Below are 23,757 nucleotides of genomic sequence, written 5' to 3'. Positions count from 1 at the left end.
GAAGAGAGGGAAAATGGACATCCTATACTCAGGCTTCCAAAATCTAGGGTGAGCCCTAGATGGCAGCAACAAGATACAGAACACCCTGCTCTTTGGTGCCATCTAGTGGTTAACTAGATGTCTGCAGCCAACATATCTACCCTTGGTCCTGCCTTGTCCTCAATTGCCACTGCCTCAATGGGGGGCTTGGGCCCTCCGCTCCTCACCATTGCAGAGCCCAAAGAGCTCCTTGTATACCCCTGAAGGGAAGCCTGCAATGACCAAGGTAGATAGAAAGTAGATCTAAACTTCATTAAACATTCTGAATAATCTGCAGTACAGAGGAAAGAGTTTCTGACCTCCAGTTGTTTCCTCAATAACAGTAGCAAAATAATTCTCCCCTGCCCTAAATTGTGTTGCTGAAACAAACAAACAAACAAAAAAGAAGGCCAGATTGGTGTAATGGTTTAAGGCACCAGGCTAGAAACTGGGAGACTGTGAGTTCTAGTCCCACCTTAGGCACAAAGCCAGCTGGGTGACCTTGAGCCAGTCACCTGGAACAGCCAGGACTGGATTTTAGTATGGAACTGTTTTTTTCAATACTGGAATTAGGAAGAAACTCCTCAGCTCATATATTACATACAGTATATGCATTTTCTGTTTGTGGGTATGTGTATGCAAATGTATGTATGTTTGTATATATGTATTTATTCCTATGTATATTTAATTCATTCATCCCTTCACCTGAGGGAAGGTGGTATTGTTTGTGCTCTTTATTTAAATTTAAAAATGTGGGTGAAGGATGAAGAGCATGGTGTGCAAAAAATAGATCAAAAGTTTTATCATTCAGGAGACCAATGGAAACAGTCCTCTTTTTCAAGGCTTTTGGAATTCCAGATCCTCATTAGGTGATTGCAATTTGTTCTGAGTTTTTATATGTAGAATTATTGTTGGAATGGTGTTTTCATGGGTCCCCCACCCCACCCCCCCGTGGAGTAGGTAGCATACAAATTTTTATAAATAAATACAATCAGAAGTTAGGGTTAGGGTTAGGCACTTCAACTCTCAGAATTCCCCAGCCAGCCATGCTCATGTTCAGTTTATAGTCCACTGAGACACTCAGATCTTTTTCACACATGCAGATGTCCAACCTATACACATATACAGACACCCCCAATCATATACTTAATGTCCTTGAGTTTTCCTAACCAAATACAAGACCTCACATTCTTACCTTTTGAAACTCATCTCACAGAGTTTCTGAAATTATTCCAATTGTCAAGATCCTTCTGATTCTCTTAATATTGTATTTTAAGATGTTTGATATCCCTCTATCTTTGTGTCATCTGCAAACGTGATAATCTTATTTTCTAATCAACTTATCCAGGTCATTTATAAATACGTTGAACAGCACAGGGCCTAGAACAAAAACCCTCAGGAAAACCTGAAAATGTTTCCCTGTGAGAACAGAAGTGATAGCACTCTTAAAATACCTGAAAGGATATCATAGTCTTTTGTATCATCCCAGAAGGTAAGATGTAGAATAACAGATTTAAAGTTAGAAGAAGGCAGATTCTGATTCATTGCTAGGAGAAATGTTTTGATTGTAATAAAACATCAAAAGGAGTCCGGTAGCACTTTTCAGACTAACAAAGGCATAAGCTTTTGTGAGCTACAGCTCACAGCTTAACCAATTTTAGTTGCTGAAACAAAAGTTCTGGTGCTCCTTCACCACCTTCTTAACAGTAGTACCAATTACTACAAAGATAGTGGACTCCCCTCACTGGGCATGTTCAAGGACAGACTTGATATCTATCGGGGATGTTTTACTTTGGATTCCTGTCCAGAGTCTTGGGTGGTGATGGACCTGATGACTTAAATGCCCCCTTCCAAATCTATGATTCTAAGTTACAGGTATCTTTATCAGTAAGGGAAATGTTCTGAAGAAGATTAGGTGGATGTGGCTAAAATGGATAGATCCAGCTGCTTTGAGGAAGTTGGAAGTGTTTACCAGGATTCTTGGTTGGATTTCAAGAATGCACATCTCATTCTTGATATGGTAGATTAACACTAGGTTTTGAAACGTTTGAAGAATTCTTGATAAACACATGATTTCTTGTGACAGCAACAACTACTCAGCCAACTCCAAAATATGCCTAGAGAGAATTTGCTAATAATAACAACAGAAACACCAGGGATTCTGATTAGCTTCTATAGTTTACTAATCTTGCCAATTTTCTTCCTTCCCCTCCCTCAGACAGTAACATAAAACTTCTAGAGAAACTTCCATTCTTGCAACTTCTTGCATCTAATTGCTTCGTATCTGTATGGCCACAATGGGGTTTCTTCCATTACTTTTCACTTTTGGGACTTATTCTTGTTACAGCACCCGAAGAGGAGAGCATATAATAAACCCCTGCAATCTTGCCTCAGCTTGAGCCAGTGGAGATGTTGTGAAGCCACTGGAATGGTATGTCCTGGCTTGGTCCTCAGTAAATATATATTTATTTCTGGGTGCAGGTCTTGCACCTTTGCCCCAGGAAAGCCATGCATATTTTATGCAGGCCAATAGTCCAGGAACTTACAAAGCTGTTGTGTGAATGGTCTCTTCCTCTTCTTTCTGTATTGCCTGTTTCAGAATAGCAGTGGTGAGAAGCATGGGATTCCGCTAGCCGTGTAGAAGTGGAATGCTGCTTTTGGTTTAAGCATTCAAACAACGCATTATTTTTCATTGCTCAAAATTTCTGCCTTGTATTCATTGGTCTTTAATTAAAAGGGACAGCAATCATCTTAAAGCTCTGTGCTCAGGCTTATTGTATTTTGCATAATTTATTTGTTCTTTTTTGGGTTGCAAAGATGTGAATATTGTGGCATGGGGAACTGACAGAGGAAGGGAAGGAGACTGCAGATAAATGGGAAGCAGGGTGCAGTCCTATTCCAAGCAGCCCTCCTTCCTGGCATTTCTGGTAATGAACTGAGCAGATTGTTTATGCTGCTGTTGAAGTCTTCTAGAGTAAGACTGGCATAATTTTGCATCCGTAAAAAGTTATGTTCTCTTCAAAACCAGAATTTCAGGCTCTATTATTTCCATAATGTCAAGGAGATTGAAAATAAAGCAGCAACAGGATGCTGGAAAGCCACTTGCCCCTTCTGAATGCTGAATGGAGCATTTCTCATGTGTAATACCGATGCAGGATAACTCTGATCTCTGTGTGGAAACCCACAGAGAACAGGAACTGAATATTCAAGAGGCACAACATCATTATGCTGTTACTGCACTGAACAGAAAGCAATTAAAGGCAGGTAATGCAATGAGGACAATTCTAATTAAAGTTGCACGGAGTCTGCTGAATTGGGTTTATTACTGAATAACAATCCAGAAGAAATCTCAGTCACAGGGATATATGTTGATGGAGCATGGTTATCTTAAATTCTAAATTAATTCCACTTTTAGCTGACTGTATACAAGCAGAGCTGTTATTTTTGTAAATAGGTGTGAAATAAAATGCATATCTTGATGTCCATAAATGAACTGCTTCAACAGCCACCCAGAAGGAACATGGCTGTGTTACAACCACATTCTCTAAGCATCAGTTTACTTTCCGCAGAGATAATATTAACCTGGATCCAAGGATTCTTATAAAGACACCCAGGATATAATGCAGAGTAGAGGTGTGCAGCGTTTTTAGATAGAAGGCCATATTTAGTCTTTGACCTGTAAGCTGAGAGCTACACTCTAAAAATAGGCAGAGCCCCAACAAAAACTAAATTTCATTTCATTTCATTACATTTAATTAAATATAATGAATGTAATTACTATCCATATATCCATTTTTTTTTCTTTTCAGTCATACTACTTTGGTTGTAATATTAAAAATGGCTCTGTGCATTACACTCAAGGCTCTAGGAGGTTGCAGATAGACCTGGGGACACATCCCAGTTGAATAGCATGTTATTAGATACTAAATTAATGGTTGAAAAGGCATCAGACTAAAGACTTCTATAGCCAAGTAATTTCTTCTCACCTGAGTTAGCTGGATTGCTATGAGTAGCCAACAGGTAGGACTTATGATAAGAAAAACTTTACCTCATGTTCTCTAGCAACTGCTATTTAGAGACATAAAATTGGAAGAAAACTCAGAGGTCATCTAGTCCTTCAAATACTAGAGGAAATATACTGTCATAATATTCATTGTTAGCCTTATCAGCTATGAACTTAACTAATCCTCTTTTACAAGTTTTCAAGTTGGTAATCATGGTTTGATCTTATAATAGCAAATGCCATAGTTTAATGATATACAGAGTAAAAAACATATTGTCATCTGTCCTGAACCCACGTAGGGAATGGCCTTGAGGAACAGGAGGAAGAGCCACTACCAAGACAATGGTCACATAAAAGGGGGCCTGAGTCCAGGCCAAGACTGTAACCTGAGTAAACATCTCAGACAAACCTTTCCTTAGTTCACATGAGGATAAAGGGAGAGAAGGGGAAGTGCATTCAGACTTGCAAGATTCTGTTATTAAAGCTTTACAATAAAAGTAGTCCTGACCTACATGGCACTGGTTTCCTTGCCTGGTCTACCTTGAAGGGCTGACAGCCATCCTCTGACTTAGCTTTATTGGATGATTCTGGGCACAAGTGTTCAAAGGAGGAAGAAAGGGGACAAAGGATCATATACGTATCAGGACATTATCATGCAAATAACAGCACTTATGTAATTGCATCAAATGTCATGACACAAGTACATAATTATACATGCTACATCATAATATATGTGTCTGCATCTTGAGGACACCATGGTTTGTTATGAATGCCTATGACCCTAGGTTTTAGCTTAATGAATGAGAGAGAAACATTTTCCCTACCTTTTTTTTTTAATTTATTGCATTATTTCTATCTGCTCACTCAAATTATTCTAGGCATCTTACAAGTCTACTGACCTTATTAACTTTCTCTGGTCTAAGCATAATTTTATGTACTTCCGTCATGTCTCAGTTTGATTTTTCCCCCTAAGATTAAAAAAAGAAACTTGTAGCATTTCAACCTTTCCTCATAGAAAGTTATTCCATTCTGACTGTGAATGTTTAAGTTCTAGCTCTATAATCTTTTGGAGGTGCAGAATTCCAAGTGTGCTCCCACCATATCCATAATATTGGTCATTATATTTCCAGTTCTTTTTCTACTGATTCTCCAGCAACTTCTTCTTTTCCACAGCAACTTGTCCAGTCCTGACAATAGTTAAGAGACAGTGTTTCTGTAATTCCTGGGCAGATATGAAATCTGTAGCCCATAAACAGAGAGTCCTTTATCCATTCTTTCTAAGAAGCAAATAGAGTCTGGAAGAAGAAGAGCCTCAACTATTATCAGAGCTCCTACATTTCAGACATATTTTGGGACTGATGGTGAATTAGGAATGAAAGGAAGCAGTAAACAAATAGCTATGGAATCCATTCTAATCAAAGCTCAGAAAACGGAGATTTTTTTAACCTCTAAAAAATTGGTTTCATTAACCACTGAAACAAGGAGGAACATTCCCATAATTGCAGAGACTTCAGAGTCTCAGCAAAGGGTTTTACTGACTTCATTTTCTCACCCACAAGTTGTCAGACCAATTTCCATGATGAGAATGGAGATTGCACTGACAGTTTAGAAAGTAAAGAAAATATGATCTAAAACCATATCTAATAACAAGAACACTATCAAGTTGGCTGGCAGTTTCTGTTCTTGTTATTTAGTAGGCAAGATAGAATTCATATATTCATATAAAACATGTGATGGGTATTTGTCAAAGAAAAGGGCTGTGGAGTTGGGATATTTTATTCTCAGTGCTATTTATTTTTCCATTTTTCTGATTGCTCCATCTTTTGGGAAATTTCATTGCCCTGTCTGCCACTTAAAAAAAATCTCTGCAAGGCTTTACAAAAAGACAGCTGAGCAAATTCTTGGCTTAAGTTCTATAGTCTTCCAGATGCAATGTAAATCTGAAATAGAAAATAGAAGGTGTTATTAAAATGGCATCTTAATCATACAACTAACAGTAACCACCATTCCCCCTATAGATTTCCTTGGAAAATATATTCAGCCCAATCCTTTTTTAAAAAGTATTGCTTTAGTACACACACACACACACACAAAGGGAAAGGAACAAGAAAAAAAAGAGAATAAAACTATACATACTAGATACAAAAACCATTCAGTCTAATTTTTAAACATATCATTAAAACTTGACCACACAAAATGATATCAATCAGACTTTATTATATTGATACTACACTAGTGAAAGAGAATTCTTATTTTTAATGTGGGGTTGTGAATCTGGGATTGCACAATCTTCCTAACGTTAAAGAGTCATCTTTTTTGCTATCCACTGATTTCAACAAATCCATATGCAGCCCAATCCAAGTCATGCTTACTCAGAGGCTTTCTCAACTTCTGGGCTATCCATTTCCCAAGCCTTTTAATGCATGTTTTATTGAAATCAAAATACCTGTGCATTGTCTTTAGTTTTTTTGAGATCTATACTGATATTCATAAAGGATAATCATAGGCAGTTTTATATTTTTGCAACTTAAGAACTTGTTGAGAATATGTACTAATCAATGATTCCCCACCTTGCCTCCAAAACTGTATGCCCTTTGTACTAATCTTCATATCCATTGCGTGCCTCTAATAAACATTTCTCCATCTCTCAACACAAAAAGAAAATGCAACTTGTTAACACTGCTTCCATACTAATGCCTGATTATTTATTTATTTATTTATTTATTTATTTATTTATTTATAAATGTTTGTCTACGTTTATCTGGTGATTTGCAAAAAGAGAAAAGCAAACACATTTCTAAAAGGCTGAGGAGTAGTGGAAAATTGATCATAAAAAGATATAAATGATGCTGTGGACAAGACAACTCCAGGGTGATAGATAACTAACCTTCCAAACCCTTCCAGTGGCTGCAACCCTGACAGTATGCTGCTAAACCATAATGGTAATTTGGAATGTTATGATTTCCACATCAGACAAAGAAGGCTGCAGGAAGAATCCATGGACCATCCACCGCCTTTCTCCTGAGATCTAAGAACCAGCTGGGGGCTCAGGAACAGAACAAATTCCTTCCATCTCTTTGAAACTCAAATCTCCACCTCTCAACTGTCTCTGAAGATACTCCACAATCCCCAAACTCACAAGAACAGAATTGTTCTGTAAAGATGAATGAACAATAGTTTAGGTAGATGGAATTCCATGCTACCTCTACAGAATAGTCTTGGGCAAACTGCCAGAGAGGTCAGCTGTCGCTTTCTTTGATGGATCCTGATGAGGGCTACTGGATCTGGGCTGCAAAGACCCTGACAACTACTAGATCCAGCATCCAATGATATGTGTTGGCAGAGTGCAACTTTCTGTGTCTCTTTGCAGCTACCTAGAGACTGTTTGAAGTTTTGTAGCTCAGATCTGGCAGCCCTGACCTTGGCCTGCTGCTTCATCAATCAATTGGTTGGTTTTCAAATATTGTAAATGAGGAAATAAAGCATTAGATTTACTTCTACCCAGACCCAGTCACACATAGGATTAAACTAAATCCGCCTGATCAGCCTTGTTGTGGGAACTATTAACCATGCAGTTAACTAACCCTTACCTTTCCTCAGATTATGATCAAGTTCTAGAAAGGGCCTACAAAAAACCTGTGTGTGAAAAAAGAGCAGAAAGGATTGGGAACTGGGTGAGACCCTCTGAATTGCCTCTGGCGATATAGATTCCAAATATGCCACTATGAATCTTTGTTATTTTTTTCTATTTCAGCTTGTGGGGGGAAGAGTGTAAGGCAAGAAGTGACAGTCTCAGAGTCTCCTTTTACAGTACTTGGAAGGACTAAAAAGTGGCTGTCACTTTTTTTTTTTTTTTCCGGTGGAAAGCCTCTTATTGGTATGTCAGTATATAGAAATATACAACTTGAAGCATATAGCTAACCTTGCCACTAAAATCTATGGACTGAGTTCTAAAAATACCGCTTATCTAAGTAGATTTTGCTCCACAATTTTTTCAGACATGTTGCTGTGTTTGAAGTCTGTGAATTTTGAGAAGACCATGACAATAAATCAATCTATGCTTCTGTGAGAGCTACTACATTGGGGATACAAAACTCCAGGTGGCAGCAAAAAAAATCAGAGTTTTCTGTATCTCTTTGCTGCCACATCTAATGGTCATCCAAATTTTTGCAGCTCAGATCTGGTGCCTCAATCTTGTATATATATATTTTAGAGTCACTTTTTTAATTTAGAGTAATATATGCACTTTTCTACTATTCATGGCAACAGTTTATATGCTTTATATGTTTGCATATATTTTAATCTTTTTATTGGGTATATGTTACAGTAGATTTAACTATATGTGAGATATTTTAATGTTGTACACTGCCTGGAAATCATGTATAAATATTTTCATATTCTTGCTTGCGGGCATTTCCCCCTAGCATATATCTTTCTGTGCACTGTTTTTCCAAACATACACATTTTCCTATGCAGCTTTCCCTAATTAATATATTTTAATCAGATTGCAAAATCTGATAAGTGCCAAAGAACAAGCAATGTTGGCGTTCAGTTTGCAAATGAATTAAGGAAGTATGAATTAGCTTGGTTTAAATTAAAATGCAAAATCCCCAGTGGGCACCTGTACATTTCATCAGATGGAATAAATAAAATAAATAAATAAATAAATAAATAAATAAATAAATAAATAAATAAATAAAAATAAATAAAAGTAGCTGCTGATCATCAACTGTAGACACGGTCTGACTAAACGATATACAGAGCTACAGAGATACATCTGATGAAAACCCTGCTAGGCCACAAATATCTAGGCTTAATGAATCTGTCAATTTCTTGAGAGCACTGCACACCTCTGTATTATTGTCTAGAGGTATCCTTCATTCATATCCTTAAAAAAAAGAACAAATGAGTTTGACCCCAGTCCACTCAAAAGCTACACTCCCAGCTCTGTTGATTTCAGTTGATGTTACTGCAGGGGCTTAATTTATTATCGTGTACAGTATACTCTATGTATTTTACAAACATATTTCAAATCTCCTTTTGAGTGAAATATAGCGGTTGGCATTTCCATCTCAAAATCCTGTAAATGTTTCCAGATTGCATTCCAACTTGTCTGGTAAAGTTTGCCAGACAGAACACATGATATATTTTTGTGTGGTGTTAATGTGTTGAGCTTCTGTGTTAGAGAACACTTTATGACCATTGACTGCTTTCAGAGGAACATGAACACTGTGAAATGGACAGGGCCAAACAAAACCAGAGTGGGCCAATCCAATCACTGCAGACCATACTTCCAACAGATGAAGAATTTTGTGTAAATCTTATAGTTGCAGATTAACAAAGTTAATATCATCTGTTAAACGGTCATGCCTGTTTAATTATGCTTCCTTATCCTGTGTCAGATGATTGACCCACATGGAAAAGTGTTATCTCCACTGAATGGTAGGGACCTTTCTTTCCTAGATTGCTGCTTAAGATGGTTTAAACTGAGCTAAAGTTATAGTCAAGGCATATGATGCAGCACCCCTTCATGGATCACTGCCTTGTCGTGGCGAAGGGGCTTGCGTAACTCAGTGAAGCCATGAGCTATACCGTGCAGGGCCACCCAAGACAGACAGGTCATGACAGAGAGTTCTGACAAAATGTGGTCCACTGGAGAAGGAAATGGCAACCCACTCCAGTATCCTTGCCAAGAAAACCCCATGGACAATGTTAAAAGGCTAAAAGATATGACGCTGGAAGATGAGCCCCTCAGGTCGGAAGGTGTCCAATATGCTACTGGGGAAGAGCGGAGGGCAATTCCAAGTAGCTCCAGAAAGAGTGAAGCGGCTGGGCCAAAGCCGAAAGGACGTTCAGCTGTGGATGTATCTGGAAGCGAAAAGAAGGTCCGATGCTGTAAAGAACAATACTGTATAGGTACCTGGAATGTAAGAACTATGGACCAAGGCAAGCTGGATGTGGTCAAACATGAGATGACAAGATTGAACATCGACATCTTGGGAATCAGCGAACTGAAATGGACGGGAATGGGTGAATTTAATTCGGGTGACCATTATATCTACTACTGTGGGCAAGAAACCCTTAGAAGAAATGGAGTTGCACTCATAGTCAATAAGAGAGTGGGAAAGGCAGTAATGGGGTACAGCCTCAAAAATGACAGAATGATCTCAGTGCGTATCCAAGGCAAACCATTCAACATCACAGTCATCCAAGTCTATGCCCCAACCACTGATGCCGAAGAAGCTGAAGTTGACCGCTTCTATGAAGACCTACAACACCTTCTAGAACTAGCACCAAAAAAAGATGTCCTTTTCATCATAGGGGATTGGAATGCTAAAGTAGGAAGTCAAGGAGTAATCGGAATAACAGGCAAGTTTGGCCTTGGAGTACAAAATGAAGCAGGGCAAACGCTAATAGAGTTCTGTCAAGAGAACAAGCTAGTCATAGCAAACACTCTTTTCCAACAACACAAGAGACAACTCTACACATGGACATCACCAGATGGTCAATACCGAAACCAGATTGATTATATACTTTGCAGCCAAAGATGGAGAAGCTCTATACAGACAGCAAAAACAAGACCAGGAGCTGACTGTGGCTCAGATCATGAGCTTCTTACTGCAAAATTTAGGCTTAAATTGAAGAATGTAGGGAAAACCACTAGACCACTCAGGTATGACTTAGATCATATTCCTTGTGAGTACACAGTGAAGGTGATGAATAGATTTAGAGGATTAGATTTGGTAGACAGAGTGCCTGAAGAACTATGGACGGAGGTCCGTAATATTGTACAGGAGGCAGCAACTAAAACCATCCCAAAGAAAAAGAAATGCAAGAAAGCAAAATGGCTGTCTGATGAGGCTTTACAAATAGCTGTGGAAAGAAGGAATGTGAAAAGCAAGGGTGAAAGGGAAAGATATAAGCAACTGAATGCAGATTTCCAGAGAATAGCAAGGAGAGATAAGAAGGCCTTCTTAAATGAAAAATGCAAAGAAATCGAGGAAAACAATAGAATGGGGAAGACTAGAGATCTCTTCAAGAAAATTGGAGATATGAAAGGAACGTTTAGTGCAAAGATGGGCATGATAAAGGACAAAAAGGCAGGGACCTAACAGAAGCAGAAGAGATTAAGAAGAGGTGGCAAGAATACACAGAAGAACTATACAAGAAAGATCTTAATGTCCCTGATGTCCACCCTGGTGTGATCACTGACCTTGAGCCAGACATTCTAGAGAGTGAAGTCAAGTGGGCCTTAGGAAGCATTGCTAACAACAAAGCTAGTGGAGATGACAGTATTCCAGCTGAGTTATTTAAAATACTAAAAGATGATGGTGTTAAAGTGCTGCACTCAATATGCCAGCAAGTTTGGAAAATGCAACAGTGGCCACGGGATTGGAAAAGGTCAGTTTATGTTCCAATTCCAAAGAAGGGCAATGCCAAAGAATGCTCAAACTATCGCACAATTGCACTCATTTCACATGCTAGCAAGGTTATGCTCAAAATCCTACAAGCTAGGCTTCAGCAATACATGAACCGAGAGCTACCGGATGTACAAGCTGGGTTTCGAAGAGGCAGAGGAACTAGAGATCAAATCGCCAACATTCGCTGGATCATGGAGAAAGCACGAGAGTTCCAGAAAAATATCTACTTCTGCTTCATTGACTATGCAAAAGCCTTTGATTGTGTGGATCACAACAAACTGTGGCAAGTTCTTAAAGAGATGGGAGTACCAGACCACCTTACCTGTCTCCTGAGAAATCTGTATGTGGGCCAAGAAGCAACAGAACCGGTCATGGAACAACCGATTGGTTCAAAATAGGGAAAGGTGTACGACAAGGCTGTATACTGTCACCCTGCTTATTTAACCTATATGCAGAGTACATCATGAGAAATGCCAGGCTGGAAGAATCACAAGCCGGAATTAAGATTGCAGGGAGAATCATCAACAACCTCAGATATGCAGACGATACCACCCTCATGGCAGAAAGTGAAGAAGAACTAAAGAGCCTCTTGATGAGGGTGAAAGAGGAGAGTGCAAAAGCTGGCTTGAAACTCAACATTAAAAAAACTAAGATCATGGCATCTGGACCCATCAATTCCTGGCAAATAGAAGGGGTAGAAATGGAAGCAGTAACAGACTTCATTTATTTGGGCTCCAAGATCACCGCAGACGGAGACTGCAGCCATGAAATTAAAAGACGCTTGCTCCTTGGGAGGAAAGCTATGGCAAGCCTAGATAGCATATTAAAAAGCAGAGACGTCACCTTGCCGACAAAGATCCGCATAGTCAAAGCTATGGTTTTTCCAGTAGTAATGTATGGCTGTGAGAGCTGGACCATAAAGAAGGCTGAGCGCCGAAGAATTGATGCCTTTGAACTGTGGTGCTAGAGAAGACTCTTAAGAGTCCCCTGGACTGCTAGGAGGTCAAACCAGTCAATCTTAAAGGAAATCAACCCTGACTGCTCATTGGAAGGATTGATAATGAAGCTCAAGCTCAGATACTTTGGTCACCTAATGCGAAGAGAGGACTCTTTGGAAAAGACCCTGATGCTGGGAAAGATTGAAGGCAAAAGGAGAAGAGGACGGCAGAGGATGAGATGGTTAGATAGCATCACTGAAGCAATGAGCATGAAACTGAGCAAACTCAGGGAGGCAGTGAAGGACAGGAAGGCCTGGTGCAATATGGTTCATGGGGTCACGAAGAGTCGGACACGACTTAACGACTAAACAACAAATGATGCAGCAACCTTGCTGCACCAGAGAAGTTCTGAATCTGGCCAGCACTTGGACAAGAGGTCACCTGGGAACACTGTGGGAGGCTGCCTTGACTTCCATGATGAAATAAAGACTAAATAAACAAATAGAGTAACATAAAGTAATCAAACAAACAAATCTGGGATTTTATAGAGACCTAGCATCTGCTCCACTATACCCTGTTTCAATCTGCTGTTTTCTATATCATCCAAATGCATGATAATTCCTACCTAGTATGGCATTTAGAGACACATCTATAGGGAACCTCTCCGTCACAGAAAGGAAACTGAGGCTAAAAATAAGTCAGTTGTCTAAAACATGTATTGAATTTCTGGATAAGACAAGAGTTAAATCAAGAGCTCTGTGATTTTTGACGGAGGGGGGGATAGGCTATTATGCAAGACTGCCTGGAAAACTGCCAACATCTACAGCAGAAGAAACACCAGAAAAGTGGATAACAGGATGAAAGGGGAATGATAGCCAATGAACCTACAAACCCTTGAAAACTGAATTAATGTCCTTGGAATAGAAGGACATTAAGTGATAAACAATTTAAGTGATATCCAATTAGAGACAATTTAAAAGATATTTGTCAGGCATAACAACTGGATGTGCTCTGCCAAAATATAGAGGCTTTGGGTTTGTTTACATTGTTGAGTTTGATTTTGTTTCATTTTTTTTGAATCGGGCTAAATCTATATTTGGATTGCTCATGGTGGGTGGAAAAGGCCCACAAGCAGCTGAAATGACCATTTCAAAAATGAGAAATTCTCTGAAGCAAGTACTGGCTGACCAGTGGCAGAGCACTGCACTGTGATTACTAGTGGAGGAGGAAAAATCCATCCACATTAAAAACATAAGGGGACTTAACTTGCTTAGACAAACATCTGTTTGTTTCCTGATTTAGTCTTGCAAAGGAATGTCTGGATTAGAGTTAGTGTGTGTGCAAACATGGGTAACCCTCCCCCTGCAAAATGTTTCTACTTAGTTCTTTTTGCATTTATACCCAGGAAACCCTTTTCTAGTTTGCCATAAATCATAAATGAAATGGAAAAACAAATGAATTGCTTGAACCTAGATACATTTTTTCAGAACAAATGGGGGGAAGGGGAAGGGGAAGCAGAGCGAGAAAGAAAACCATTTACCATACAAATGTTGAGACAACAAAACTTATCCTGAATGTCAGCAAACCTCTCCTCCCTTGTAAATAATCTTTATAAACAGGAACTGTTTCCAAAGAACCTTCTCATCTGAAGATTTTATATTTATAGTTGCATTTATAGAATTTGTGCTGCCAGCTGCATGCTCCAGTAGACGAAAAGGGAAAAAATATGGCCAGGATGTTTAAATCAACTTTTTGGCTATTTTATTTTCTGGGAAATGTTTTTTACCTACCCACAGGGCAAAATGGTTATTGAATGGCTCCACTGTGGTGGCCTTCCCTGTTGCCAATATCTTTCCTTTTTCTGATTAAAGGACTGAGGGTCTAGAGATCTGTTGGGCATCCTTCATTGTGAGCAATTGTCCTCTTTATCACCCAGGGCCATGTGAAGATTCAGATATGTTTTGAATGCTTGGTGTTTCATGCTGAGCCTCACATCACAGGCCAGCATCTGGTTACAAACTCAGCCACTGAGAAAGAGAGGCAGTATTTTAATCCTTTCATGATCTAGAGTTCTCTTGGCATAGCACATGAGTCTATCTTTAGGGACTGTCATTTAGCTACTCAAAAGAAAAGTTGGTTTAGAGGTTTGGCTCAGCTTATGTCAATATCAAAATCTTATCAATTCAACCCCATCCCCAAATCTCTCTGAAATGCTGCCCACTTGTCCAGGTTTCCCCAAATCTCTTTCATAGTTTGTTGTTTCAAACAGCCTTTTCCTCTGTGGAACAAAGCTCTGTTAGTGGGAAGGAGACCAAGCTCAAGGCTTCTCTGGGAGGACGACTAATGCACGCCACAACTGCATTTTATTTATGGTGCCACAGTTCTCCATTTCCCTTATTCTTCCAGTCCACATGAAGGGGATGAAAATAACCTCACCGAGGGTGAAATTCTATGCAGCTGTTTGCTCTCTCTTGGGGGAGATCTGCATAGGCATTGTATCCCATCAATGTGGTGACTGTTTCACAAAATGAGGCACATGCGCCAATGCATTCTACTGATCCAGTTTCCCCTCAAAAATCCATTGTCCTCTTCCTGTTTTATGATCTGTCTTTTGGGCAATCATGGCTTTCCTAGTGCAGGAAACAATGTCTTCTGAAGTGTGGCGTTAGTGATTTGCTGGTGAGATGCCCCTGGGAAGAAGCATTCTGCTTCTAGAAACAGGGAAATCAAAGCAGGAGTTTCCAGTTGGCCTTGTGAAACAGAGGAGGACAGATTGCAAAACTGATGAAAGAGCAGGCAAGATACCCAACGCACAAGGTGAGGGTGAAACGAATCCCCTCTCATTTCTGGATTGACTGATAAACAGATTGATAAGCAGGAAAAAGGATTCCCACCCCTTTAAAGTATTGATAAGCAGAAAAAGGATTCCCACCTTTTAAAAAAAACTGCATCAAATGTGCAAGAACGAAAGAATGATGGTTTGAAGACCAAATTTTTCAGATTGAAAACTGGACCTAAAAATTTCAATTTTACTGAAGCTTTCCATTGCAGTACTATTTCTTGCCAAAAATACATAGTTGTTGTTGAACCTCCTACTTCTCCCACAGCTGCAAGTGTGTTTCGTATAATGTGCAACTAATATTTCAATGTATTGTTTGCTATAGGCCTACTAAGAATCACTTGTGCTTTGGAATATTATGGTGTTTCATATGGAAATGGTTCCAGTATCAGCCCCACCTAGGTCAATCTGCCCAATTGAGATCTTTGTGGACCATCATCCATGGATGGCGAATGAGATTCTTGTTTTCTTTTTCCCTTCTGCATCAGAAGGAAGGAATGACCTTCCACTTTCCAATTATAGTAATTAATGTGGATTGCAACAATCATTGCAATAGTTTATAAAGTTAATTTCTAAGATTTTTTGGCATGCATTTAGGAAGGTAAAGCAAGCCTCTCCCCCCCGCCCACCACAGCTCAGCCATTTGCCATTTGCATATATCATAAGGTTTATGAATACATGATATATGTTTTCCTAAATTAAATTAAATTAAAATTTCCAAAATGGTTTCCCCGCTCCCTTAGGAAAATATAAAATATTACACAACTTAGATGTCTGTGCAAGTATCACCGGAGTGGGGTGACTCGGGAATAAATTAGTCTTGGTGCAGAGAGGTAGGACTACCTATTGAGAAAAATAATCCTGCCTGCATTGGTGACAAAGGAGGCATAGATACCTTTCCATCATACACTTCAGCTACTATGTGATATGATGCATATATAAATAGCGCCCTTCATGGGTTATCTCTTGCCCTTTCAAGATGATTCTGTGTACACATATCCTTATAAGGCAGATGATGGTAAGTGAGGGAGGATGCCTGTTCATTTACTACTCAAACAACATTAAATAACCCAGTCTTTTCTTTAATCTTAATTTATAGAAATGTGCCCATATTAAGAAACCAACCACGCCTGTAAAGAGAAATGGTTGTCCTATAAGCATTAAAATATATCTGCTTTTATTTCTGCCAACAAATTATCACGTGGTTTTCAAAACTTGCTAGTCGTTGATTCAGCTAATAGCTTTTATGTTAAGGGAAAGGTCCGACTAAGGTTCAGCCAGTCTTCTGGCTTAGAACAGGAAAATGAGTAAAAGGAATGAGAGAGGGAGAGGGAGAGAGAGTTTAAATAAAGTACAAAGTTGGGAAGACCCACAAAAAATGTTTCACATTCCATACTCCCCACAAAGGGCAGGTCAAGGGAAAGGGAATGAGGGGCTGAGCATGCCACAGATGTTTTCAAAGCGTTGCACAGCACAGTTGATCTGGCCACATAACAGCCACATGAAATCAGAACACATTGGTCTGGAATATGGCAAACGTCTTGGGTAACTGCACACTGGCAAGATTGGATCAAAGAGTGGAAGCTGAAATAACATATTTGTGAGAGCTGCTTGCGCCCTGAACACCAGATGTTTCGAAAAGGAAGAACTGTTGTTGAAGGTGAAATTCTGTCCAAACAATATAAATTGGCTTACCATGTTGTGTGCATAAACTGTTTAAGGAGCTTCGTTTAAAAGACTATTGTTACAGGCTGAAAGAAATAACAATACATTCTGATTTGGGACTGTGTTTTGCTGGGAGCTACACCAGCCAGAATGAAAAACCTGGAACTTTATAGAAAGTACCTGACTCTGAGCCTTTGGCTTTCTTTCTTCCCACGTGCTAACATGAACAGGATGTAGCTCCCAGGAAGAGGCTTTACAGAAAAGGTGTTGATATGTATTGTCCAAGGTGTTGATATGCTCATTAAGCAGAGACAGCCATCTTTTGAGCCAGCCCAATGCTTCAGAGGGTGCGGTGGTTCTTTCTAAACCAAGGTCTTCTGCAAGAAAGGGGTTCAAAAAAGTAAAGATGGAAATCACAACTGCATGCTTGAAGGCCTGCCCTTTATTTACATGTGTTGCATTTTAAAAGGTAGCAGGGCTTCAATAGTGCAATCAAGGCTGTCATATTTATGTTTGCTTTTTTACTCCCACCCTCACTCTTGCCAATGCCCTTGTTGTTGTATAGTCATTAAGTTGTGTCCGACTCTTCGTGACCCCATGGACCATATCACGCCAGGCCTTCCTGTCCTTCACTGCCTCCCTGAGTTGGCTCAGTTTCATGCTCACTGCTTCAGTGATGCTATCTAACCATCTCATCCTCTGCCGTCCCCTTCTCCTTTTGCCTTCAGTCTTTCCCAGCATCAGGGTCTTTTCCAAAGAGTCCTCTCTTCACATTAGGTGGCCAAGCATAAATAAAAGCTTACACATCTACTTGCTTTTCTGCACCAAAAATGATGTTGTTTTGCAAAGGTCATCCACAGAAAGTGGATGGCATGCTGTTGGGGAGATTGGGGCTGCAAAAAATAGTTTGGGGTGTGGTACATATCAGCCATAGATTGTTTCTATCACAGACCTCTTTATGATTGACAATCTGAAGAGAGGCTGCTTCTTCTCCGAGATCCTCATACTGGAGTCCATAGTCCAGGGGAGTCAATATCAGCTCATGGTACATTCAAGAGAAATGTGTTACTTGTTCTTCTGTGAGTATATGCTGATCCCTATTTATTCTTATTAAGAAAAAAATAAACAGTATGCTATTCAACCTGGCACTGGGTGTCTCATTGCCTTTGTAATGCTGCCATTACTGCATATGGAACAGTATCACAATGGGAATAAAGCCATTTTATTAAAATTAAATTAAGATGTAATTAGATTGAAATTAGGAAGTAGATGGGGAGAAAGAAGGAAGGGAATATTTGGGCTTTGACACCTAGATGCCCTCCTTGCTCCTTTTTGTTCCAGCTCTCAATAACAGTCTTCAAACTACCTCCAGATATCTAAGATGGCTCCTTCATATGCATTTTCCACCCACTGAAGGAAGTTCTGCCCTTTCTTTATTTGAAGATAGAGATGAAGGAAAATCCAATTATAATCCATGAAGCCCAATTTCCATAAAGGATATGTCATTTTGGAATCAAGGTCTCTTTCCATTCTGCCAGATTAACAGAGAATGACTACTACTTTTGTAGTGTTCAGTAGAGTTGAGACAGCATACATAGCGTTCCTGCTTCCAATATCCCTCCAAGAACAACCGTATAAACTAGTCTGGACTCAGTGACAGTGACAGGCCAAGGAGCATCAATGGCTGACAAATCTGGATCTCCCTGGTCCCATTCTCCACCCTGAAAGTAATTACATAGCAGTTGTCTTTAGTCCTCTCCATACTATTGGATTATAATTCCTATCATCTTTAGCCATTATGGATGTGTTGGCTGGGGTTAATGATAGAGCTGTAGTTCAGTGCATCTGGAGGAAACCTGGCTGGGGAATGCTAATCTATCTAAAGAGAGCTATAGAATGAATCGCTCTCCCCAAATGATAAATCTTTAATACCAGTTAGGGCATTAGACAGGAAAAAGTAAATCACTGTGTGTGACATCTGGTGACAGATGAGGCTGCTTTGATCTTTGCAAGGGAGACGCAGATGGTTATTAACTCACAAGGTCAGCTGCCAGACGTCTTTTGGCGACTCTGTGCCCACTCAGCCACCCACATAATAAACAACCATTAAGCCACTTTGCTTACCGCTCCTTCCCACCCCCTTCCTTAGGAGGCGTTTTCAAAGCAGTCTTAGTTCAAAGAGCCTTTCTGTTCCCCTGAACTCACTGAGAAACTTTTGAGGAGGGAACAGAGGGTAGAAAGGCTAGTTCTGAGCCATTTCAACACACTTTGGACAACATGACCAGGACAGGACACTGAGTGAAAGCTTGTTTATCCCAACTGGTTTACTAACAGCACACAATAATTGTTGAAGGCAGACAGCTTAAGGCCAATGAGACTGCATTTGTTTTAATCTCCAGCAGCTAAATTACTGTCAGGTCAATATGAAACCATAGGATCCATTTTAATAAATAAATAAAGCAGGATCAGTGTCAAATGACCTTACAGAGAATAGTCTTAGTCACATCTGAGAATATGAATGCACCAAATTTGCATGTCTGTGGGAGCCTCATTAGGAAGGAAACAAGGCTAGAGTTATATAGGCTGAGTTCTGCATATATATGTTCCATGTGCAGGAGATAATAGGGGTTGTAATCTGATATACATAGAAGGCACCAAATGGCAGAACTCTTTGGTGCACCAGAAGGTTCCTTTTTCACCTGAAAGCTGGTGCTCCATCAAGATGGGGGACTGTATACAGTACCTTGAAGCATAAAGGAAGGAGTACCATGTAAACTGCATGAAGGCAGATTTTATTTATGGAACTAGCAGTGTAAATATCTGCATAATTGTTTTCTTCAGGGTATCCATGGAAGTAGTTATATCTCTATCCCTCTCCCTTCTGTAGCCTGGCCCCTAGACCCACAGTAGACTCTTCCTCACTGCTGAATTAAAGTGCTATCCACCTGTCCTTTTTCTCAATTTTTTTTTAACATTTTGAACCTGTGTTTCACCAGGGAAATGAAAAAAAAAAAAGCCTGAACAATTCAGTTAACATAGAAGGTAAATAGGAAAGGAGTAAGGATACCACCAGTGTAAAGGGATCCTTGGGACAGCATTATTACTAACAGCAGTAAACAACAGTCAGAAGAGGAAGTGGTTAGTTTCTACCCTTGCTGCTCACAAGAGAAAGCTACCTCCAAATTGATGAAGGCACCATAAAGGATCCCTTAATTACTTGGTCAAAAATGGAAAAGCCTGACCTGAAGCCAGATTGTTTCAAAACTAAGATCCAGTCCATGAACTTCACATAAAGATGTCTGGCATATAATTTGCTTATTATACCTAATAAACTAATTGGGCAATAATTATCTGGATTACACCTATCACTCTTTTTAAAGATTGGGATACTTACGGAGCATTTGCACTCTTTAAGTCCCTGGATGGATTCATTTATGTGGGTAAATACTGACCATCTGTTCAAGCTGGCTTTAGAAAAGGCTGAGAAAGCATGCTGGATAATTGAGAAAGCCAAAGACTGCCAAAAAGAAGTCAATAGGTGCTTCTTTGACTATAAAAAGGCTTCGATCAAGCTGTAGAATGTGCTCAGGAAAAAATGGGAATCCCAAAACATCTCATTGTCTCATGAGAAATTTACATATCAGTCAGGAAGCCACAGTATGGACAGAACATGGCAAAAGAGATACAAGGTTGGCAAAGGAGTGCAAGAAGGTTGTATATTTTCCATTTATTTATGCAGCCTTTATGCTGAATATATGTTAAGGGAAGCTGGATTAGAAGAAAATGGGTGTGGTTTTAAAACTGGGGGAAGCAAAGTCAATAACCTGTGCTATGCTGATGACACTACCCTGATAGATGAAAATGTAAAGGATCCACAAGCTCTAGTAATAAAAGTCAAGGAGCACAGTGAAAAAAATGGGACCAAAAATAAAGAAGTTCAAACTAATGACGACAGGTAGAACAACCAGCCTTAGAATTGACACTGAAGATATCAAAGTGGTGGGTAGCTTCTGCCTTTTAGGATCAGCCATCAAAAGTAAAGGAACAAGAAGTCAAGAAATATGCCACACACTAGCACTTGGTAGAGCAGCCATGAAGGCTTGGAAAAGATATTCAAATGTTGTGATCTGTCTATACCTACAAAGATCAGAATCATGCAAGCCATGGTATTCCCTGTGACACTCTATGGAAATGAAAGTTGAACTTTGAAGCAGAATAGGAAGAGCATTGATGCTTTTCATCTTTGGTGTTGGAGAAGACTCCTGAGAATACTGTAGACAGCCAGAAAAACAAACCAATGAATCATTGAACAAATCAACCCAGAGTTCTCACTCAAGGCACAAATGACCAGGCTCAAATTATCCTCCTTTGGATACATTATATGAAGATCCAGCTCTCTGGAAAAGGCTCTAATGCTGGGAAAGGTGTAAGGAAACAGAAGAAGAGAATGACCAGCAGCAAGGTGGATGGATTCAGTTACAGCAATAATGAATGCAACATTGGAAGCCTGAAAGACCAGGTAAGAGACAGATTTTCATGGAGAAAATCTATCTATGTAGTCACTACAAATTGACAATGACTTGATGGCACATAATCAATTGATTCTAAGTAAGTTTTTAAAGTTCTGCCAGGATCATATCAAATCACCACTAGCAGCTTTGCCATTTTTTAAATTGGGTAATGAACTTAAAAATCTCAGAGGTAGAAACAGGGGGCCAATCAGGGAGAGGATCATTCAATAGCTATTGTTAAACTGAGAATCTGATCTTTCAGCCTCCTCAGCCAAACCATAGATTAATTTCCACACTTCTTTACACTGATGACACAGTGCTTTTTTCCTTGACCCAAGTTGCCTTTGTCTTTCTTCCAGGTGTTAGCTGAATATTTCATTCATTCATTCAATTTATAGGCCACCCATCTCAAATATATGCCTCTGGACAGCTAATAAATATTAAAAGAAAAATAAAAACATAACAAATCAATAAATAACATATACAGCAGCTGAGATGGAAAACCAACCAACACAGCAGTCAATGTAACCATGAAACTGGCTCAACCACACATGTGGGGCACAGACTCGGTAGCCAAATCAGATCTTCAAAGCCTTACAAAACACCATTAGGATCAGGGCAAGTCTAACCTCAAGGGGAATGATGAGGGTGGACACCACAACAGGCAAGGCTCTCTTCATGGGTCTTGGCAGATGACATTCTCTAATGGACAGGACCTGGAGCATGCCTCTCTTCTGGATCTGACAGGATAGGTAGATAAAAGCAGGGAGAGAAGGTGCCACAAGTAATCTAGTCACAAGACTGCTTTATAGGTAATTACCAGGACCTTGAATTGAACCCAGAAACAAACTGGCAACCAATGCTGCTCACAGAGCAGAGGTGTCCCATGTGCTGAATGAGGAGCACGCGTAACTGCCTGAGCTGTTGCATTTGGCATCAGCTGAAACTTCCGAATGCTCTTCATGAACAGCCCCACAGAAAGTACATTGTAGTAGTCCAGTTGGGAGATGACCAAGGCATGAGTAACCATGGGCAGAGACTCCCAGTCCAAAAACAGATGCAATTGGTACACAACATATGCAGTAGCTGTGCAAAAGCTAGCCAGAGCTGTCATCTGCTCTTCAAGTGGGAACCGTGAGTCCAAGAGGACCCCAAATTGTGCATAAGTTCCATCTGGGGTAGGGCAAATCCATCCAGAACTAAAGGTGGATATTACTAGACTAAGAGTTTATAAATATGCATCCAATGAAGTGAGCTGCAGCTCACAAAAGCATATGCCTAAAAATAAAAAGCATATGCCTTTAAATAAAATTTGTTAGTCAAAACAGGTGATACCAGGCACCTTCTGATTTATGAGAGGTCTATAAGAGAAGCAGTGAATGCATAGCATCTTCTTCACCCTCTTAGGCCATAGCAAAGGAGCATACTTAACCTCCTTGTGTGTTCTTCCTCTCATGCTGTAGAGGAGCATTTCTCAACCTTGACATCTTGAAGTTACCTTCCCCAGATGAGCCAGTGAATGGAAGCATCTGCTTGTCTTTCTTCTGCGCAAAGGAGATGCTAAGCTCCTGAATTTGCAGCATTTTCTCTGAGGCAGCACCTGAACAAGAGTCATTAGCTCAGCTACAGAAGCCTTCCTAAGACTAATAATGTGGTTAGGACAACATCAGTCCTGCACTGACTCAGCCTGTGTGTGTTGAAGCGTTATGATAAGGCCACTTTCCTATTTTAGAGAAAATCAGGGTGCCCTGTATGGTATATGACAAAACAGCCCTCTTGGCAGCCTGCAATCTTACAGCTTCTGCAAAGAATTAGGTTACTGCTTATTTGCATTTTCAGGTCCTGATTTGTTCTTGTTCTTGTCAAACTTATTAATATTCCACTCATTTATTTAAAAGATGCTGAGAAATACTTCATTCTGAAAAGTACTTAACTGTAGTACTTCTAGTCATAGAAGCTTGAAAGGATTTTGTGTTTTTTTTAAAACTTGTTGGTGCTGCTCTGATTTTAAATCTTGTGTTACCCCCCCCCAGATCAGCAAGTTGGACAGCCATACAAATTGATTAAATATAAATAAAAGTTCAGTGGGAACTAATTTGAAATTGTGCTATTTTATGTCTCAATCCTGCAAAGTAAGCCAACATGAATCCAGTATCAAATAGGGAAGTAATCTCATTAATTCAGCAGAGATGAGTCATCTGCTTTCTGAGAGGTAAGGGGCGGGAGCGGGGGAACCTGAGGCAATCTCTTCAACTGAATTTCAACTAAGGGGCCTGTTTTACATTCAGTTCCTTGGTGATGATGATCGACTACTTCCCATTCTTGAATCACACATTAATACAGACAAACACTGTCTGCAAGC

The 23,757-nt window shown here is 39.8% G+C and overlaps 1 long non-coding RNA gene across 2 annotated transcripts; it reads right to left on the bottom strand.

The window, feature by feature from the left end:
* Positions 1–2,218: 2,218 nt before the first annotated feature.
* Positions 2,219–23,075, bottom strand: LOC112542418 (uncharacterized). Of its 2 annotated transcripts, XR_015796797.1 has the most exons (4): positions 22,894–23,075; positions 22,025–22,135; positions 17,065–17,261; positions 2,219–5,961 (listed from the first exon to the last, which is right to left on the bottom strand). It is a non-coding gene; the product is annotated as an uncharacterized LOC112542418 (long non-coding RNA). The 2 variants fall into 2 exon arrangements; XR_015796798.1 differs by lacking the exon at positions 17,065–17,261.
* Positions 23,076–23,757: the final 682 nt, after the last annotated feature.

This window comes from Python bivittatus, unplaced genomic scaffold (genome assembly GCF_059951505.1).
Source record: "Python bivittatus isolate LINGU-HERP-01145 unplaced genomic scaffold, Pbiv_v1 ctg000020_np1212, whole genome shotgun sequence".
In the NCBI taxonomy this organism is placed as follows: Eukaryota; Metazoa; Chordata; class Lepidosauria; order Squamata; family Pythonidae; genus Python; species Python bivittatus.
The sequence above is the reverse complement of the archived record's forward strand: the minus strand, read 5'-3'. Positions and strand labels throughout refer to the sequence as shown.